Raw genomic sequence first — 21,189 nt, 5'->3', positions numbered from 1 at the left:
TTAATCTGTGTTTTTTCACTTATCCTACACCAGAACTTCCTGTAAATGGTCTGAAAGTCCAAACTATATAGAAAATGCTTTCACACAAGAAACGAACCGAACCTTTGTTCAGTTTGGTCCGGACCGAGACTACCTCTTTTCGTCGGACCAAATTTCGTCTGTTTGGTCCGGACCATGGTCCAAGGGAGGTTTCACACCTGTAATTTTGGTTCGTACCAAACTGAAAAGTCCGAAAATCCGGACCAAACAAGGTAGGTGTGAAAGCACCCTAAGCGTCACCCTTAACAGTACCCTGTCTTTTGAAGCCCATATTAACAGATACCTGTTCTGCGTTCCATCATATTAGAAATATCAATTGTTGCGTACTGTTTTTTCACTCAAGAGTACTGCTACTCTTGTGCATGCTCATGTAACATCACAAATTGACTATTTTATAGGCTTCCTTACAAATCTCTTCATAAATTAGTTGGTACAAAATGCAGCTGCTTGAGCTGCTATTACCAAAACTTCCGATTCTGAACATATTTTTCCTGTTTAGCAAAATTTGCATTAAAAGTAAAATTTTGCGTACATTTCAAAATTGTACTTTTAACTTATAAAGCACTTAAAGGGATAGTTCACCCAAAAATGAAAACGTTTATCTGCTTACCCACAGTGCATCCAGCATGTAGGTGTCTTTGTTTCTTCAGTAGGACACAAATGAAGATTTTTAACTTCAACCGTTGCTGTGTGACAGTTATATGATCATGTGAATGGGTAACAATTCTATAGGCATCTTTACACAGAAAACGCGGCACAGAAACCAAATCTGAAGTGGCATAAAAATCACAAAAATGTGCTTTTACACAGACCGTTTAATCTTTCTCTGAAGCATTATAAATGCATTTACACAGGAATTAAAATCGCGGGAAAACATGCTTTGAACATTATTTAAAACTACAGTTTTAACAAAGTGTTACAAATTAATTTAAAACAAATAAAGAAAGAGTGTATAAAAATAGGCCTAAAATAAAAATACAGAATTTTAGATAATTTTGTTCTGCTTGCTATATAGTGCTTTTGATGTTTCTAATAATGCTGTAGGCCTATACTGTAATCACTCTATTGTAGGCTACGGTATAGTTATTTTATATTTCTTAATAAATTGTGCCTGATTGAACAAATGCTATAAAGAAAGTATACATTATTGCAGGTTGATTACCGCAGGATTGGTCCAACGTTTTTTCCCCCCAAAGAAACAGAAAGTCACTTTGGAGCAGTCACAGCAAATCTTCAGGGGCTTCGCACCCGTGGGGGATACACCCACACTTTTCCCAGTTACAGGGTTCAACACCCGCTCTTTTTCTGCAGTTTTTACATACGCCATACTGCAGTCGCTCCGTTTTTCTGCAGTTTTTACATACGCCATACTGCAGTCGCTCCGTTTTTCTGCAGTTTTTACATACGCCATACTGCAGTCGCTCCGTTTTTCTGCAGTTTTTACAAATGCCATACTGCAGTCGCTCCGTTTCTCTGGCTACTCTGTGTCTGTGTCTGCGCTCCCTACGGCTGCTTCCCCATTCTTTACATAATAGATATTTTTATAGCTTAATGCTCCTTAAATATTTTGTTGCATTGTGAAAAGTTTCGGTGCATAGGACGAACCTGCCCGCGATCGTTCTCCGTGGTTCTGACCAAAGAAAAGCGCTTTGAGTCTCCATTATAGGTACCAGGCTGCATAGTCTATCTCTCTAGGCCCATAGACTGTAAAAGTGGTCAGGAATGTAATATTTCCCAAAAACAAAGTTTAGTGCTCTGCTCATATAACATGAGCCTGAATATTTGACAATTCTGTTTAATTGTGAACAGAAAAACGTTACACACGTCAAACCATTGCCAACGATTTTGGTTTGCTTCTTATTTTTTAAATATGCCTAGGCTGTATACAGACAATTATTTAATTAAAAAATAATGTTATAGGCTAATATTTAAACATAGCCTAACTATGAAATTATAGGCTACATTTTCTTTAACCCTTTGTCCAAGGAAATTAAGTGCCAGCGTATTTTGTTCCTTTATGAACAACTCATTGTCATTTTTTGGCATAGACATAGATAGCCTAGGTGCAAGACATAATTATAAACTATAAATGTTCTACTTTTATGTCACAATAACAACAAAGGCAGTGGATTCTAGGAACATATTGTTTATGCACTTCAAAATTTCCAAACATAAAACTTTTTTTTTTTTTATTAAACGGAAACTAAGTTCAAACGCATTTCTAAATTCTGTTAATATTTCCAACAAATGAAATTTCTAGCCAAAATAATGAAATGGTAAAAGAAAAAACAACTTTAAGCACCACCATGCAAATTAAACATTTTGCCCTTATCTCGCAGTTGCAACCCGACTGGGGAACGGTAATAAGCTATATGTTCTAAATAAATATGCACATAGCCTAATAATAATGATAATAAACCAATACACAACTTTATATAAACTCAAATATTCTAACACGTTGCATATGGACAAACTACAATACCATAGATGAGAAGGCTACTTTTCAAGTAACTATGCCGAAGGGAAAAATCTATGGGAGAAATCCAAACTTTACAGTCTATTTTAACAAGATAACATGTAGGACAGCAGATGGCCCATATCAGCAAATGTCAAATCTAATATCAAAAATTGTTCTCAAGGAGATTATTTTTGGAGTATAATATCACTCACAGTGACGCCAACTGGGTTAAGCATTGCTGTTTCTGAGAGGAAATGTTGCAGTGCGTTGATCTGCCAGTCTCTTCAAAGGAATGTTACAATTTGGCGAACACTAACATTACTCTGGTTAGCTTGACGATGTGAGTACAGGACTCTTTTACTTTAATTCCTAGATGGTTTGTCTCCTGCTTCTTGATTCTCATGCCTCATGAGCTGACGCTGACAGTCGGTTGTCATGACAATGATGTAGTTTAAGGCGGCACAAGTTCGCGTTCATTTACATGAATCAAAACCGTTTCAGCGTCGTCTTTGATACTAGGGGCCGAGGTGGGTCAGACCCCGCATATTTTAAGTCTGCTTTTATGCGGCATTGCGTTGTTAGGGGTTAACAGCTTATGACCCAGGACCAGTAGTGAAGAAATGAAGACAGAGTCAGGATTGCAATTAAATAAAAGAAAAATTTACTTAAGAATAGTTTGCAGTTTCAAAAGCAGAAGCCAGCTTCAAGTCTCACAAGGAGTTCGTAGGCCGCGCTCCCTCTCTCACCGTCTCGTTGCCTCGCCCTATCGTACATACAATTGTCCCAACAGTTATACCGTTTTCAAGGTCTTATCCACGTCATTACTGCGATGTGGATGGTTCTGATTGGCTCAGAGACAATGCACAGTCATGGTAAATTTCCATTCGAGTCAGTTAATCTGATGCACGTTTCCACTGACGTGTCACTTGTTGACGCTTTCACCCAGAATTAGGCCCGCAGTGACCTTCCAGATCTGGAGCAGGCGCCAGCTTGCCCAGAACAACAAGTCCACCCATCTCTTAGGGTGCCCATTGAACACCATTCTGATCTGTAACACAGAATATTGCACACATACACAGATACACAGTCTCTCCAAGGTTGGAGCTGATTAAGCTCCAGTTCTAACTAGTTCTTACCAAAACATACTGATAACATGTGCTTTCTTTTAGTGAGAGGGACACACAATAGTACAGGCAATGTTCATCTTGAGTCTTTAGTGTTCCAGTAAAAGGAAATATAAAAGGAATAAAACATAATAAATTAAATGAAAGACAAATCCATATTTCATATCTGGAAGCCGGGCTAAGTGAGCAAACGCTGTTACTGCACTCCTGACATGTTAGGGGTGTGTGATACCTCCAAAATCCAAACACACGACCTTGTTGATCAAGTGTTTAGTGACACATCACACATCTCTAGGCCAGACCCTCAGTCACTCCTCAGAGACCAAATATACACTTTAGAAAACAAGAAACAAAGCAAAATCATAACTGGATAGAATCATTATAATAATACAGGTAATATAGGAAGATAAATATTAATTAAGGTTTTGATTATGAAGTTAATTAGGATATGAATATATACAGGTATATTGAAGCGGCAGTGGATTTCAGAATCCCCCCCTTCAGCGTCTTTACACAGAATTTTTAGCAGACACAGAGCCGCTTTAGAGCCGCCTTAACTCTGCTGTGTAAAGATGCCTTATGAGAGCAAAAAAAAAAAACATGCTTAGACAACCTGCACAAAGAGCCCTGTGAGTCATGACGACACATTGTTATCTTAAGACACAAACCAAATAGTTTTTGTGAGAAATCGGGCCACATTTATATAATTGTTTACCTCAAATACAACACTATATCCAACAGCCTGGAACGCACGTCACTTCCAGTAGGTCAATAATACACGTGCTGGATATATGCGCTTCACTTCCGGTAAGGTCAGTATCCACGCTCTGGCTGGTATATGCAATGGCAGATTGAAGAAACAGCAGAACTAATAGATGACTCTGGGCTCTGGGACAGTGGATGAACTGGAGACACTGGAGTCGAGGGAAAGGCTAGAGGATGAACCGTCTGGAATCCAGACGGGGTGCCCAAACTTTTTCTTATGAAGGGCCAAATATCAAACTTGATTGAGAGCCGATGGGCCTAAAGTAATTTAAAAAAAATCATAAATCAAACTGTATTACATTAAAGTTGCTATGGGTTTATTTATTTCATAATGTTTAAAATATAAAACAACTTTAATCTGATTAACTAATGCAGTTTTATTTGTAAAGTGTCGCATTTTAATGAACAATTAAATGGGCAACAATCCCCAAGTGTTCAATGTAAAATACAGTTCAATGCCAAATACACAATGATACAGATTCATAATGACAATGGATATTGTACTCTTTAAAAAAAAGGAACAGACTGTTTGCATACTGGACAAACACAAAAAATGTCTCTTGTTTGTGTGCCACTGCCTTGATTTCTCCATTGTTGCATTTCATTTGTTGACGTTTATTAACGTCGTGTCACAAAGCACGCGGTGCTGCACCTTGAATTGCGCATTTACAAAATATATATATTTTAATTAATTAACATTTAATGTAAACATTTAATTTCAGTTTTCTCTGTTGTAGTTTAACAATAAAACAAACAAAATTGTCAAATTAGAAATGACAATCTGGGTCGAAGGTATCTCTATCTCTAACTCTCTCTCTCTCTCTCTCTCTCGCTCTCTCTCTCTCTGTCTTTCTCTCTCTCTCTCTCTCAATTTTTGATTCCCAGAACAGACGTCCTAACGTTCTCTATTGGTTAGCCAGGAAAGTTTTCTTTACGTAGATAGAACGTTCCCTGTTGGTTTGGAGAACGTTCCCCTAACCTTCCCAGAACGTTCCTCTAACCTCTTTACTCCATTCATTTACCCTGCTGTACGTCAGTAATAGCCCAGCATTTGCGTCCCGTTAAGCGGCATGGAAGACGACGTAAACGAAGACAACATGATGTTAACCGAGAATCTTTTGTTTACTGACCTAAAGAGAAGTTGGCTACGTCCCGTTAATTCAGTGGTAAGAAATGTTGAAATGTTGAAAATTAATGTCTGTGAATAAAATGTATATTTTAAACCCATATTTTATTGTGTTGAAGTCATTATTTGGCACTTAACGTAAAACCTGGTTGTGGAGTGTCAGTGACAGGCCTACAAGTTACAAAACGCACAATAATGTATTACATTCAATATTATTTAATCCTCCATATGAAGGTTTATGTGCTATTGATTAAACAAGTTCAAAACATAACATGGCCTACTAGGCTGATTACGTCCATTGATCCGTGAAATCTCTCTAAAATAATACTTTACACACATATATTTATTCATTATAACTTATTATTCAATAAAGATCGACAAACTAATTCGGTAAAAAAATGAAATGACCATTATGTTTTAAATTACGCGAGTGCGCGTCTTTCTGTAGAAGACAGAAGAAAGTGTGTGCTGGAGAAGCACGTGCAGATCAGAGGCGCGCAGCAACGAAATATACCCCGCATATATATTATAAAAAATAAAATAAAAAAAATAACCTGCAGGAAACGTTCTGGGAAGGATCTCTGTAGGTTATAAAATAAAACCTAAAAATAACCTGCAGGGAACGTTCTGATTTGGTTCCCCACAGAAATAACCAAACGGGAACCATATGGGAACATAAGGGGAACGTTTATTGGGAATGAACACTGACTGTAGAGTCTACATGGAAAAATAAGTAATAAGAAATACTTTATTAAGACATAAAAAAGGTGAATGCATTTATTGCTTCTCTTATTATTAACTGCATTATTAACTTACCTTTGTAATATTAAATGTATTTCTCCATTGCAACTGAATTTTGTATTTTCTTAATATATATTTTTTCTATGTAAATTTCTATGTACTTTTGCCCCTTTACACATGCAACAATTTTTTAATGTCTGTGTACTTTGATGATTTTAGACTCTGCAGATTGTGAACGGGACTTTAATTTTGGTTTTATATATGACGTCATAAGGCTGCGACGCGCTCCTGCATCTGTTGTGATTTGGCTGCAGAAAGGTTTGTGTTTTAAGTGTTTAAAGCGAAAGATAATGATTTATGTATTATTAATTTCAACACTACATTGCTTTATCTAACATTTATCAGCGTTGTATGAGTAAAGTATCATCGTAAACTCATGAGTAACAGACTGAGCGTCTCATTTTGCTCTTTACCGTGAAACAGTTCAAACATGAATTCAGTCTCTGGCGAGTGACGAGAGAACCGAAACTTTACACTCCAAGTAAATTGAACCAATTGATTCACAGCCAATGATTCGAGGCACTTCTGTCTCGATTTCTACAAATCATTAGCTAAACTAATATATCAAGGGTCTCTGAATAATTTGAATTCTATGATTATTTTTATTTTTAGTTTTGAATGTTTATAATCAGATAATTTAGATCCATTAACTGTCTCTCTAACTGATGAATAGGGAATTCTTGATATTTCAATACAAAAATATGATAACGTTACTTAAATTTAGTTAAATAATACTCACAAGCTGACCATCAGAATTCAACAACTGACCAACTAATACTCAAACCAAATGTGTGATGTATTATTCAAAATAAAAATGCAGTGAGGAGAGAAGATATTTAAAACTAAACACTGCGTCATCATGAGGACTTGCCCGTGAAAATCAGATAATCGAAAAGGTGTTTAGCTCATCTAAAAAATAAATTATCACCAGGTTGTTTAAATAAATGGTTAGGGAAAATATTCCACAGAGCAATTTTTTTTTTTTAATAATCCAAACATTTGTTTTTAGATAAACTTTTTTGTTTCATTTTATTTTATTGTTATGTTTCAATTTATACATACAACATTTGAAAATGTGTCAAGAATTTAGGACTAGGAGAGATTTAGAGTGGATTTATTTTTCTTTCTGTTAATTCTTCTTCTCTTAAACAGGACAAACACAGAAAAACTCCTGATGAAGTGACTGAGATCCATGTGACACACTATTATAAAGATGGAGTTTATTAAAGAGGAGAGTGAAGACCTGAAGATTGAAGAAGTATTCAGCTTTGAACAAACAAATAAAAAAGAGAGTGAAGACATGAAGATTGAAGAAACATTTAGAGTGAAACATGAAGAAACTGAGGAACAAACAGGTTGGTTTCATTCTCAAAGCTGAACTCAGTCGTTTGACCCTTATTCAGATGTCCAGCTCTGAATTAAGGATATTTTGAAGAATGTCAATATTTTCCCTTTAATATTTTCGATCTTAAAGGGTTAGTTCACCCAAAAATGAAATTTCTTTCATTAATGACTCACCCCAATGTCGTTCCACACCCATAAGACCTCTGTTCCTCGGAACACAGTTTAAGATATTTTAGATTTAGTCCAAGGTCTCTCTGTCTCTCTCTTGAATGTAAGTGTATGCCCACTTGCTGTCCACGTCCAGAAGGTAATGAAAACATCATCAAAGTAGTCCATATGTGACATCAGTTAAGCCCCCTTTCACACTGCGATTCCGGCAAATACACGGATAATGCGACCCGGCATTTGTTCCCGGGCCGCTAGATTTGGTCCATTCACACTGCCAGCGAAATACCGTAATATGTGCGCTTTCACACACAACCAATAACGGTCCCGGATCAAGTTGACACGTAACATCCGAATGTGACGTATAATGGCGAGCAATCTCAGCTTCAGCGCGGATTGTAAGGAGCTCCGTGGTCTCGACTTGGGTCCAGTTTGCGCACATTTTTGCTAGTTTAATTTTAGTTTCTTTTGTATACGAACGCTCTCTGTGTTTAAAACACCGACTAGCTCTTCTGGCACTGCAGGGTTGTATTATTGAAAAACAAGCTCTAAGAGTCGCACGATAACTACGTACACGGTGCGGCATTAGTTTTGGCTTTTGTTCACACAGCGCTCGTCCCGGGTTGAATCCCGCAATTTTACTAGGTCCCTGACCCGGGTTCAATTCGGTAATCAATTCTGGGACGTGGTTGCTTTCACACAGAAGGCGACCCGGCAATGTTCCGGGAATATTGCGGGTCCGACGTGCAGTGTGAAAGGGGCTTTGGTTAGTTAGACTCTTTTGAAGCGTCGACAATACATTTTGGTCCAAAAATAACAAAAAAATATGATTTTATTCAGCATTGTCTTCTCTTTACTTTATTACAAAAGTAAATTACTATTGTACACCCCCACCCCCCAGTCATTTCAATGGCAAAACCTGTCAGAATCATTACACATATAGTATAGCCTTTATCAATTTCTTACAAATTTAACATCAGTGCAAGAAAATGTATGCAACTTAAATGAAATGCTCAGGAGTCAGGATTAGTCTACTGCAGGTTAAACTGACAGCACATTAATGTTACGAAGTGCAGCATTCTGAACAGAAACGGCAATCATGAGCTGCTCAGGTGAACAGAGAGCTTTGCTGTCTTTTACATTTTTAATTGTTTCGTAATAGTTTAAAAGAGGACATTTCAAGCTTTCTATACACATATTTCGCATTTCTGTGAGAAGTAGCCTATATGCTGTGTTTTGGATTATTTATGAGACGGGCTCCAGTTCATGTGTAATGAAGGTGATTGCTCCTGTGCCTTCATGTCACAATTATTTCCTTATATAGTCTATTTGCTTCTTATTTATTAAAGGGTTGGTTAACCCAAAAATAAAATTTATGAAATTGTCATTAATGACACACCCTAATGTCATTCCACACCCGTAAGACCTCCGTTCATCTTCGGAACACAGTTTAAGATATTTTATATTTAGTCCGAGAGCGTATGCAAGAGTATGTACACTATACTGTCCATGTCCAGAAAGGTAATAAAAACATGATCAAAGTAGTCCATATGTAAAAACAGTTAGTTAATTAGAATCTCTTGAAGCATCGGAAATACATTTTGGTCCAAAAATCACAAAAACTACGACTTCATTCAGCTGTAGGAATATGTATATTCCAGCAGTGAGTCGACACAACAAAGCATTCCAGAGACCCCCTCTCCGAAACCTGATCCGATCGTAAAACTAATCAAGGATGCCCCAACTGGCCCAAAGACAACATCTCTCCCCCTTTATCGGTGTTATCTCAAAACCAGCACAAGGACAAGATGAGCCACATAACGTGTTTCCTCTTTGTTCTACAAGCATAACGGCAAGTAGAACCTCACGAAGAAAGGACTCATTTATTACCGACAGGCATAAATTCAAATCGTTATCGGGACACAGAGCCGCTAACAGCTTTTCGAAGTCTACCCTTGACACCATCCAGGACACCTCATCGTGCACCTCCTCCCTCGACCCACGCATTCCAAAGGCTCTTTGAACATCACATAAAGACCTCACACCAATGCAGACATGAGGAGTCGACTTAAACCATAGATTCAATAACATGAATTAATCCACCCAACGGCGATTTAAACATATATCAAGGTATTATGTATATTTTGTAAAGTTGTAAAGTTTCTCTGTACGCGAGATATGTTACATATGAATCTTTACTATCTTCTACTCCCATCATGGGAATAGCAGGCTGTTTGATGTCTATGTGATGGATAAATGATTCTCGTCATTTTGAAGCAAGGTAAATTTGTGTAAAATGTACTCAGTAAAATGTGATCAGAATAGGAAAGTTGGGTCCTTAAAAGTGTTTAATCACACATTACACTAATGATATGCATGAACAGGAGAAGTGGGCAGGACACCCGCCCACAAAAATATCTCATTGGCCGGAGACGACCCCAAGGAGGGACCTTGGGGCCCGTTTAAAACTCCCGGGCAACAAGATATCTTGGCTTTTTTATTTTGCTTCACGCTTTACTAACTGCCATGGTTTTGCGGTGACTTCTGCTTTGATCGTGCGGGCCTTTCCTGCTTGCACGCAGCGTCCTCAGAGCTACCCAGAGCTCTTCATCACCATACTCCAAAACTCTGTCTGAACCTCGCCGTAGAAAACTTCCTGGAGTCCGCGCAGTGGCGCCACAGAGATGCCCGTCGCGTAGCAACCTGCTAACGCCATCCAGGATCCGGCTTTTCACCCCGCAAAACCAACTATTTGTCCCTCTGACCACAACAACTGACCACCAGCCGAGCAATGCCGTGCTTCGAGGAACCCATTCTCGTAAAAGCATTGAAATGCAAGTACATGACTCTTCATTCTGGCTGAACTGGTAAAAATCATATCTAAGAGAACAAACTAAGGTTGACCTGCTAGTATATTGATTCTCAGGTTGTGGTTAAGAAATCATTGGGACACTCCTGTCCATTAACAAACCTCCCTTTCCCAGTAACTGTATGAATGTGTGTTTTTGTTAGTTTCTGTGTGTTTAGAATAGTCCAATAAACTTTTGTTTACCTTTTTCATATATACAAGTGTCTTTGGCTATGTGTTTATAAGTTACTGCCTCAAACTGATCGATTGTGTTACCTAAGCTCACAAACAGTGAACATAAAATTGATATTATTGCCTGTTTAACGGGTAATATCCCGATTCAGGATTGATAATGCACTCTAATTTCAACATATCGCTGGACGAATAGTTGATAAAGTGTTAAATATTAATTTTTAATCCTTTTATATGTATCATGGTTCCTTTTACTGTAATTCAATACCCCTTTGAGTTATTTTATCCGAATCATTTCCTACACAGCATTGTCTTCTTCCCTGTTTGCTTTCAATCCTCAAATAAAGATTCAAATGGTTATGAATCAGCGTACCGAGTCATGATTCGGATTGCCAATGTCACATGATTTCAGCAGTTTGGCAGTTTGACACGCGACCCGAATCATGAATTAATACGCTGATTCATAACCGATTGAATCTTTATTTGAGGATTGAAAACAAACAGGGAAGAGAAGACAAGGCTGAATAAAGTCGTATATTTACATATGCAATTTAGCACATTTTCATGGTTTAGTGCTGTTTTTTATTTTACTTCTTGTAATAAAGTTCCGCACTGATTTACTTATTGTTATGTTTTATCCAGTATCTATTTTAAAAACTATCGGTCGATCAATCGGTTATGAGTATGTCTTTTATCCGTTTACCCGTTGTGCTACATGTTCTGCTTCAGATGTTTATTGTATTTCAAGTTTGATTTTCCCCTTCATGGGTGTTTATTTTGAGTTTGTGTATTTTTTATACTGTGAAATTTCACCTGAAAAGTGCTTGAATTTCAATCTATAAACCCTGAAATGAATAATTTTTTTTTTTTGACTATTTCTGCCACAAAAACATGATTACAGTTAACGCTATTATATTAAATCCATGTTGAATGTTGGTGAAAGCTTGCATGTTACACTTCTTATATATTACATATTTATTATAATAATCATAACAATTATGATTATTATAAATATGTAAGATATAAGAAGTGCCAGGTGCATGATGCGTTACTGTTATTAGGACAACAAACATATTATATTATTACACATTTCAATTAATTTAATTCATTCAAGTATAATTAGGTTTCACAACAGGTCTGGTTCTCACCTTGTTGATGAAGTAATTTTAGTTTGCAAGTTGCAGTTTTCTCTTAACAAGCTGATGGTCTTAACCAGATATAATAAATAAGGGAGACATACAAAATGTGCAGCAGTGTTTAAAAACTTTTGAATGTATTGAGTATAAGATCTGTTGGCGGACGGGAGACTCTAGTCCTGGAGGGCCAGTATTCTGCAGACTTAAGCTCCATCCTTGGTCAAATACGCCTGCAAAATTCAACTCAACCCCTAAATTTAACCTAAAGGAAAATTATAGGGGTGTAACGATTCGTTTTAACGATTCGATTCACACTGATTTAAATTTTTGGCAAAAAAAGTTACTGAATCGATTTCTAGTCATTGAATCATTTTGGATCATATCGTTCTAAATTAACCAATATCGTCCTTAAATCTTATCGACAACCTCAAATCGTGATACGAATCGAATCGTTGTTAAAACGAATCGTTACACCCCTAGAAAATTAAATGCAGGCATCTTTCATTAAAACTGATGTGCAAAACTGCCCACCCTTGATTACTAGGACAGGATAGATTATATGACATACCTATACCCCGGTACTGATGCAACATTTTTTATATCTTTCTTTTTTTTCCTAGACCCCATGGAACTGAAAGAGGAGAGTCATAAACTTAATGAAAGGGAAGAAGAGAAATACCACAATGATAAACATCATGACTTCACGACTGGAGAAAGATTGACACCGGCTAAAAAGACTTCTTCACAAAAAAGAGCTCGAAAGAAAAGTTATTTCACCTGCCAACAGTGTGGAAAAAGTTTCAGAAAAAAAGGAAGACTTATAGTCCACATAAGAGTTCACACTGGAGATAAGCCTTACACCTGCCAACAGTGTGGAAAGAGTTTCAATCACCAAGGAAGCCTTAACAGACACATAAAAATTCACGCTGGAGATAAGACTTACACCTGCCAACAGTGCGGAAAGAGTTTCAGTGGAAAAGAAAACCTTGACGTCCACATTAGAATTCACTCTGGAGAGAAGCCTTTCATCTGCAAACAGTGTGGAAAGAGTTTCAATCTAAAAGTAAACCTTAAAAGGCACATGAGAATTCATACTGGAGAGAAGCCTTTCACCTGCCAACAGTGCGGAAAGAGTTTCAGACATAAAGAACACCTTTTAGCCCACGCAATAATTCACACTGGAGAGAGCTCTTTCACCTGCCAGCAGTGTGGAAAGAGTTTCAATCTAAAAGTTAACCTTAAAAGGCACATGAGAATTCATACTGGAGAGAAGCCTTACACCTGTCAACAGTGTGGAAAGAGTTTCAGGCATAAAGGAAACCTTGACAGGCACATAAGAATTCACACTGGAGAGAAGCCTTACACCTGCCAACAGTGTGGAAAAAGTTTCAATCAACAAGGAAGCCTTATACTCCACATGAGAATTCACACTGGAGAGAAGCCTTACACCTGCCAAAACTGTGGAAAGAGTTTCAGTGGAAAAGTAAACCTTAAAAGGCACTTGAGAATTCACACAGGAGAGAAGCGGTTTACATGCCAACAATATGAAAAGAGATTCACTCAAAAAAAGAAAAAAAAAAACTTAACAGACACATGAGATTTCACACTGCAGGAATGGCTTCACACGAGACCTAAACCTTAGGAAACACATTACTGTCTACTGATCAAAACACATAAAGAAGACGCAGTAAAACAAGCGAATGCATGAAAACATATGCATATGTAAAATAACATCATCATCAACATTAAACATCATATAAATCAAAACTCTGTTATCTAATGTTACTGAATGAAATGTGGCCGCAGGACGAGCTACAGGACTGTGCCAGCAGGCTTGTGCACAAATCAGAATTTAATTGCGAATGACTCCTAAATGAATTGATGTCAAAAACAGGATGTAGAATTACAAAGTACAAAGAGTCAGCCGCAGAACAGGTCTGTGGCTTTATTTTGCAATAGCAATAATTAATTTGATTTTAGCTTCATCCCTTGTTCAAAACTCAGTGTACTGTCTGAAATAAGTTATGCCTACTGCATATTTACATTTAAATACTGATGCGCTTCGCTACATTTAACTGCAGATCTGCGTGCTGTCCAGTGGGTCACGCAGGTTTTGCCACCCAGAGTTTGATATTTGGACTCAATAAAACCAGTGGTGTATCAAAGAAGTAAGCTGATTGGTAATGTGGGTGCAGATACGAGGTAACCTACATTAATATTTCTGAAATAATCAGCTAATATTTTTCTAGTAGCCTACGTTGGTTGGGGGGGGGGGGGAGATGCTGTTTCACGCATACTGAGCTTTTTACACTGTTAAAGACTTGGATTCCCATCCTAAACATAGACAAAGTTTCAAAAACTAATGTTGGACGTTTGATGGAGTATTTCTGTGTTAAAAATACTCCTTCTGGTTTCTCACAAGTTTCAGAGAGTTTTTTTCGAGTATGGGTCGGTTTGACGTTAATAGATCGGAAGGTCCTTGTATGGGCCGTACGGGCTCTTCTCCCGGTAGGGTGTGCGCGTGACTAGAGCGAGAGAGGAAATGCACGCCCCATAAACACTCTTTCAAGGTGCAAATACAGTCATCCGTGAACACTTCTGACGCACCCTACGGTCGCGCCGTGCTCCACTTTATTCCTATGGGTGACGTCGAGTGACTTCAACGCTTCAGCACAGCATTCCGGGAAGGCAGCGCTGCATTTGAACCGATTTGAACGCAGAAATGACGGGAAGCTTCACAACATCGCGTCAGTCGCGTCTAAAAGTGGATCTCCACCGTTCACTGCTGTCAGGACTTCACCAAATCATACCAAAGAAGTGTGTTTTTGATGGAGCGGTCCCAGCGATAAAGGTTCGGTCCTGTTTTGGAAGCAACCAGTGAGTAAAACTGCTTAAAATGTTTGTGCTCTTGGCTATCGTCACGAGAAACAACAGTAAACGACACGATCGCGTGCTTCATCATTCAAATGCGCTAACGGACTCCATTGTTGTTCTCTGTACGTTACACTAGTCTGACGTGCAAAACCGTTTTGCTTGCTACTGCTAAGGTTTAACATTAGTCGCATACAATAGTCCATAAAATGAATCATGTCCTCATAAACTGCGAGTAAACACACGCAAATGTTGACAGGCCACTAAATACAGTAAATACCACAGAGATGGACGTCCTGTGTTGCTGTTTCACCTGTTCAATTTATTTCAGCCTGGATCATATATCTATTAGCTGAGATAGCCATGGGTCTCTCCACGCTTGAGGACGTCACCGCTTTGTGCTCGTCATTCTTTAGCTCCGCCCACACGATACGCCTCCTGGCGCTCGTTTTTTTCCTGAAAGACTCCGTACAGCCCACATTTCTTTTATAAATATAATAAAACTAAAGACTTTTCGGAGATATGAAGGATGCAATACTACTCTATAGGTACTCAAGATTGACATGAGATTGACTTAAACTGAGTGTTTCACTCTCCCTTTAAGAATCCGCAGCAGCGGAGGACTCTTATTCTGCACGGAACTGTGGAGACACTAAAAGCTGCACAGGTTGATGTTTGGTTGACCAATCAGCGGAAAGGGGCGTTTCATGCCCGCCCATACGTGGAAATTGAATATTCAAGCCGTTTATCCATTTTCTATCCCCAAACCTTAAAAAATAAAATCAAGTCGAATTCACGTTTTTTTTTTTTTTTTTTTTTTAAACGAAAATGAATAAATTAGCTGTTTTCTCATTTTTCAAATTGATATTAAATTGAAAAAATGAATGAACGCAGAAGTACACGGACCCCTCTGCACCTGTTAAGAGAATCTGTTGCAGGAAAGATCTTCAGACTCAATGATAAAACTCAGAGCTATTGAGAATGAGATGCATCAGTGTTGTTCAGTGAGTTTTGCATTGGAAATAATTATAACTGCATTTACAATAACTTTGTGTTATTTGATTACTTTGAAATTAAAATAACATTGGAACAAAAATAATTAAGTTGACCATTATCTATATTTTAGAACAAAATGTATGCAGGGTTGAGGAGTGACCACACTGCAAAAAATGAATCATGTGCCTTGTAATTTCACCCCAAAAATGTAAGGTGATAATTAAAAATTATATGTATATTTTCTCAAGAAAATTGTGGTTCAGTGTTGTAAAGAAATAAAACCAAGAGATTATTTTGATATAGTGCATGCTCAGATATTCACAATACAATATATTCTATGGGCTATTCAATTTTTGTGAAAATGGTCAAAAACTCTGGTAGTGGCTAGCAACCTTAAAAGAAAAAACGCTGGCGGTGAAAGAATTAATAACCACATGATAATTCACATTGGAGAGAGCCCATTCATATGTTGTCAGCACTCTTTTGATCTAATACAGCCATGAGTCTCTTTGGGAAAGATGCATTCAGGTTTTGACACCTGGATTTAGGGGATCCTCTACCATTCCTCCTTGCAGATCCCTTTCAGTTCTGTCAGGTTGGATGGGAAACTTTGGTGGACAGCCATTTACAGGTCTCCCCAGAGATACTCAATTGAGTAAAAGTCAGGGCTTTGGCTGGGGCACTCAAGAACAGTCACAGAGTTGTTGTGAAGCCATTCCTTCATTATTTTAGCTGTGTGCTTAGGGTCATTGTCTTGTTGGAAGGTGAACCTTTGGCCCAGTCTGAGGTCTTGAGCGCTCTGATGAAGGTTTCCGTCCAGGATATTCCTGTACTTGGCCGTATTCATCTTTCAGGGATGTGATTTTTCCGGATTAATCCGGAATTCCGGATTTTCCGACCTGAAAATGTGACCTACGTAAATCATGCAGATCTGTGAAAAAAAAAAATGGCGGGGGCGGGGGGGGGGGGGATTGGTGGGTTGACCGTCATCTCACAGCCGTCACCATGGTAACCCGGGTCGAAACCACGATCGCGGGATGGGCAACAAGGACTGTATCGTGACAAGAACATCGCCGGATCGGATGATCTGGGTATACTATTGCTTGTGTCTATATATAACCTATAAGTTACTAATTTGACTTTGTTGTCGATTGATTAGATGATCGATTTTGATTGATTTTCCACTATGGCAGGATGTTTAAGCTGCATTTAACATTAACTTGACAGCTAACATTACTTGTATTTGCTAGCACTAGCTATATATGCAAACAGCGCGCTTTTCGGCGCCCCCCGCTTTTTTCACGTCAGTTTGGGTGACAAAGTCATCTGAAGCCATTCCATAGCTTAACCCTTAAATGCATGACTGTTTCGCCAAACATTCTTACATATTGGGGACCCGGTTCTATATTTAACATGGATAACGTTAGACCTCTACCTGTCGCGATAATATATAAAACTCCTGATGTTAGAGTAACAGCTACAGAAGAATAAAATAAAACGTATTTCGTTACCTTTTGGAGCTTGGAAGGGTTCAGTTTGAGCAGATGTTTAATACCATCATCATATTTCCTCGTCAGAGCTGGTTTACCAGTCAGCATCTGCCTCATATTCGCGATCTCACGCATATTCTCCAACTCATTTTCAACGTCTTCAAAATCAATATTTTGATCACTGACAGCTTCTTGACCACATCCATCATCAAGAGACAGTGACACTAACATATGATTGTGTTTAGTACTTGCTCTCTGCAGTAAATCACTGAGTCATTTCAAGTTTTGCAGATTATAATTATTATTGTTTCGTTTTCTGTCAGAGTGAAACGTCACTTCATCATTGTGTATCAGACATCGCCACCTTGTGGAATAAATGTGAATTGCACCCCCATTTCGTCATTATAGATTAATTTATCATGCCAGGCGCAAATTCCAAAAGAAACGTGTAGAGGCTCTAAAAAAGCTTTCTACAAAGGCTAAAGAGTCATAGAAAAATTGAGGCCTTCTTTTGACATGAAAATGTGCATGATGCACATTTAGCTATTAAAATTGGGTAAAAATGCATCCACCAAATAATTAGTTATTTTTCATACTGTACAAAAAAGTTATTACAATAAAATGTATTTTTTTGTTCAAATAAGTTGTTATGGGTCCTGCTTTACTGTCCGTATTGATCCGCCACCAGTTTGTTCGGCGCGGCGCGGCGGGGGTGGGGTTGGTCTATATTATAAAATATGGTATATTTTCCTGCTTTTTTGTCCTTAGCCAATCACATGCCTGATCTTTACCTTGATTGCAACCAGTCGTCCTGTTTCTGCAGCTGAAAAACACCCCCACAGCATGATGCTGTCACCAACATGCTTCACAGTTGGGACTGTATTGGACAGGAGATATTGTTCTTCACACATACTTCTTAGAATTAAGGCCAAAAAGTTCTATATTGGTCTCATCAGACCAGAGAATCTTATTTCTCACCTTCTTGGAGTCTTTCAGGTGTTTTTTAAACAAACTTTCATGTCTTGCACTGAGGAGAGGCTTACATTGGGCCACTCTGCCCCGACTGGTGGAGGGCTGCAGTGATGGTTGACTTTCTACAACTTTCTCCCATCTCCCAACTGCATCTCTGGAGCTCAGCCAATGATCTTTGGGTTTTTCTTTACCTCTCTCACCAAGGCTCTTCTCCCCCAACAGCTCACTTTCCCCGGTCTCAAACGTCCTCCAGTTAAGGATTAAGGAGGCCACTGTGCTCTTAGGAACCTTAAGTGCAGCAGAATTTTTGTAACCTTTTAATTTGTGCTACTTAAATTTCTTACATTTTCGCCCACAAATTAATTCTGTGATTTTGTTAAGGTGTCTCTTTGCCTCCACCTTGAATGAATGAGAATCTATGTTTCACATATTTTGCATACTGTAAGCACATGTAAATAAAACTTTTTGAAAATCAATACTGCTATTATATATATAGAGTGGCAATTGCCACTCACACTGCTTCTTTTTATTAGTGACCCCACTGCTGTAGCCACCAAATAACACAGTTTTCCGAGTCTCTACCTCCCCTACAAGTGTTTCAAACTCAGTGTCTGAGAAATTTGGGGTGGATCCTCCTGTACGTAGGAGGCAGTTTAAGGTGGACAGTCACGGGACTAATAATCTTAGTGACTATGAACGGGCTAATAAATTTGGGGGCTAATTTATTACTCACGGACGGCAAAGGAATGTTCTTAGTAGAAAGCCACAATTTTTGACTCGGAGGGGAGGCTTAGACGGGAGGCTTAGACCGGTGGCAGTCGGCTTGAGACTTGGTGCACTCTCCCACCCGGAACAGAGTCTACTCCAGGTCTGGCAACACCTCTGGACGAAGGCGCAAGCGGAGGGGACCGCGAAAAATAGGTGGCTGGTACCCTAAACTACACTTAAACTGAGATAGGCCCGTGGCCGACACTGGTAACAAGTCATTTGCGTACTCAACCCAAGAAATCTGTTGAATCGAGGAGGAAAGGTTCTTGGAGACTAAACATCACAACACTCAAGATTCTAGTTGGCACGTTCGATCTGACCATTGGCACGTCACGGTCTGACCATTGCTTTGGGGATGGAAACCCGAAGACAGACTCACAGTAGCCCCCAGTAATCTACAAAGTTCTTGCCAAAATTTGGACACAAATTGGGGCCCCCTGTCGGAAACCCCGTCTATCGGAAGACATGATCTACAACTGCCACCGCTGTCTCCTTGGCAGAAGGTAATTTGGCCAAGGGGATGAAATTAACCAGTTTCAAAAACCAGTCCACGATGGTTAAAACCACCGTCCTGCCCTGGGAGGGCGGTAATAAAATCTGGCATGCACCGAGCACGTCAAAACAAATTCCCTGATGTCGCGAGCCATCCCACGCCACCAGAACCGTTGCTTGACTAAAAATGTAGTCCTATTAACCCCTGGGTGACAAGCCACATTGGAACCATGAACCCACCAAATAACGCCGGACCGGAGCCCCTCAGACACAAACAAACGACTCAGTGGGCCGACGGGTAGCGGCATTACCCCTTCTAAGGCTGTCTTGACCTTCGACTCGATCTCCCATGTGAGTGTAGAGATGATGAGTTTCTCTGGAAAAATACACTCAGGAGTAGACTGGTGCTCGGAATGGTCAAAACCACGCGATAAATCATCGGGTTTGATATTATTAGAACCTGGACAATACGACAGAGAAAAATCAAAACATCCAAAAAAAAGAGCCCACCAAGCCTGCCTAAAGTTAAGTCTTTTTGCAGATCTGATGTACTCCAGATTATTATGACCAGTCCATACGATAAAAGGAACCCCGAACCTTCTAACCAGTGGAGCCATTTTTCCAATGCAAGCTTAATCGCCAACAATTCCTTGTTTCCAATGTCGTAATTACGTTCGGCTGGCAATAAGCGATGCGAAACAAAACGTGCACGGATGCATCTTGTCGTCCGAAGAAGAGAGATGGGAAAGAACTGCCCCTACCCCCACCTCTAACGCGTCCACCTCCACCACGAACTGACATGATGGATCAGGAGCAACAAGAATGGGAGCTGAAATGAACCGGCTCTTAAGTTTGGAAAATATAGCTTCGGCTACAGCAGACCACCTGATCATCGTCTTGGAGGAGGTCAACGTGGTCAGAGGCGCGGCTAGTTGTCTGTAATTACAAATGAAATGTTGGTAAAAATTGGCGAACCCCAGAAACCTCTGCAGGGCCTTAAGGGAATCTGCGTTGGCCAATCCACCACAGCCTTAATCTTGTCGGGGTTCATGAGCACTCCCTCGGACAAAACAGTGTAACCCAGAATGGGGACTGACTGTGCATGAAACATGCATTTTTCCACCTTGACAAAAAGCCCATTCACTAGCAACCTCTGGAGCACTAGTCTGACATGCTGAACATGGTCCTGGAGAGAAGAGGAAAATATCAATATGTCATCCAGGTAGACATAAATGAACTGATCTACCATGTCTCTCAGCACGTCATTAACAATTGCTTGGAAAATGGCGGGAGAGTTAGAAAGCCCGAAAGGCATGACTAAATATTCAAAATGGCCCCTGGGAGTATTAAATGTAATTTTCCACTCATCCCCCTCCCTTGTGCGGATCAAATGATAAGCATTACTTAAATCCAATTTTGTGAATATGGACTCTCCCTGCAACCTCTCGATGGATGAAGACATCAACGATAAAGGATAGGTATTCTTCACCGTGAGGTTGTTCAGCCCTCGGCAATCAATGCAAGGTCACAGAGATCCGTCTTTCTTACCCACAACAAAGAACCCCTCACCCGCTGGAGAAGAGGAATGACGGATGAGTCCGG

At 39.2% G+C, this 21,189-nt stretch overlaps 1 protein-coding gene and 1 pseudogene across 1 annotated transcript in view; both read left to right on the top strand.

The window, feature by feature from the left end:
• The first annotated feature begins 160 nt into the window (after nt 1-160).
• Nucleotides 161-21,189, top strand: part of LOC137049305 (gastrula zinc finger protein XlCGF57.1-like) — a 250,594-nt gene continuing 229,565 nt past the window's right edge. Inside the window, exon 1 of the mRNA XM_067427812.1 lies at nt 161-251. The gene's annotated coding sequence lies outside the window, so the exon portion shown is untranslated. The remainder of the gene's footprint in view (nt 252-21,189) is intronic.
• On the top strand, nt 6,471-14,257 carry LOC137049303 (zinc finger protein OZF-like; annotated as a pseudogene).

The sequence above is a fragment of the Pseudorasbora parva genome, chromosome 20, assembly GCF_024679245.1.
Source record: "Pseudorasbora parva isolate DD20220531a chromosome 20, ASM2467924v1, whole genome shotgun sequence".
Taxonomy (NCBI): domain Eukaryota; kingdom Metazoa; phylum Chordata; class Actinopteri; order Cypriniformes; family Gobionidae; genus Pseudorasbora; species Pseudorasbora parva.
This window is presented reverse-complemented; position numbering and strand designations above follow the sequence as displayed.